Below are 1,360 nucleotides of genomic sequence, written 5' to 3' on the forward strand. Positions count from 1 at the left end.
CCCCCCCCCTTCAAATCAGGGGACTTTCAAAGTAATGACGCGACTTAAGGAAAAAGTAGAGTGAGTTTGCAATAGAGGTGTCAAATCATGAATTATAGCCTACGGGACATCCGATCCATCCAACTGCCATTATGGTAAATGTACAGGGCATTATAAAAGCCCTTAGACTATAATTTGTGAAATGTACCACCACCACTGACCCCCTGTACAAAGGGCCATTGTAGCCCTTTATTATTATGCGAGTATGTGTCGCTACATGTAATATGTTATTTGTCTTAAATAAACGTTTTAAATCTGTTCTTATCAGCTTAATATCTGATACGACCTGCATTGCAGGTCCAGTATATTAAACTGATTTTTGGAAACAGGTGAGGCGGTCGTGGCTTGCCACACCCTCACCACCTGTCGGCCCGGCATTGCAGTACAGTCGGGAACGGCAGACCTTATCGAATGCAAAAAAAAACGATTAACCCAAAAATGTGTTTAATATTATGGATTTCTGCAATGTCAATTGATCGGATATTTAGTTGACTACAGAACATGCGACATTTCCATTGAAAAGCTTACTCTACTTCTTTCACTTCCCTTTACGTCGCGTTTCTATTATTTCGGATAATCGCGACGATGGATGGCAGGATGGAACATTTTCTCTATTTCCAACTTCCCTCTCTTCGTAACGCTTAACACTGACCACTCCAGCACAGAGGCTCGCCCACACATGAACCATGTCCTCGATTTCTCTAGGTAATTTGCAATGTTCATTTGTCACTTTAGGTAAGGCGATTCACACATGCACACCACTCAAATTGCCCTCTGTGTGCCTATCTTTCTTTCATATCACAACCTTTCGCAAGGCTCAATACAGCGTCACAGCTTGTCTCCCGTTCGTTTAAACCCGTACCGAGGCATTCGCGGTGTGTGCAACGGGCACCTTTTCGGTGTCAAATGGGAACAATTTCGTTTCGCGAAATGTATCCACGTCGGCAATTTTACACTTTTTCCTCCTCATGTGGCCTCTTTTCTATTTCTGCAATACACACTTATATGAAAAGGTATTCTGTAAACCCACATGCGTTGCTTTTTAGTGGAAACGTTGTACACTGCGAAACGAGAGTCAAGTTGGGCCAATGCTACCTACATTCCCCGATGGGTGCATTTCATTCTATTTACTGCAATCCAGAAATATTAGCAGCTTGGGCGTCCAATGGCGGGAAACCAGTGACGACTCTACGATCGTGCGCCAGTGAGAGAAAATCCACGCTGCGCGAGGGAATTTCTCAGAGCACCGGAAACGGCAGCTGTTTTCTAGCCATTGGTATAAGTACCTGGCCCTCAAAATGTGTCACTCCAGATCACTTCC

The 1,360-nt window shown here is 44.1% G+C and overlaps 1 non-coding gene across 1 annotated transcript; it reads left to right on the forward strand.

The window, feature by feature from the left end:
* The first annotated feature begins 261 nt into the window (after nt 1-261).
* Nucleotides 262-447, forward strand: LOC145982609 (U2 spliceosomal RNA). Its single transcript, XR_014441110.1, has one exon. It is a non-coding gene; the product is annotated as a U2 spliceosomal RNA (small nuclear RNA).
* Nucleotides 448-1,360: the final 913 nt, after the last annotated feature.

Source organism: Lepisma saccharinum, unplaced genomic scaffold (assembly GCF_977018435.1).
Source record: "Lepisma saccharinum unplaced genomic scaffold, izLepSacc3.1 HAP1_SCAFFOLD_250, whole genome shotgun sequence".
NCBI lineage: Eukaryota > Metazoa > Arthropoda > Insecta > Zygentoma > Lepismatidae > Lepisma > Lepisma saccharinum.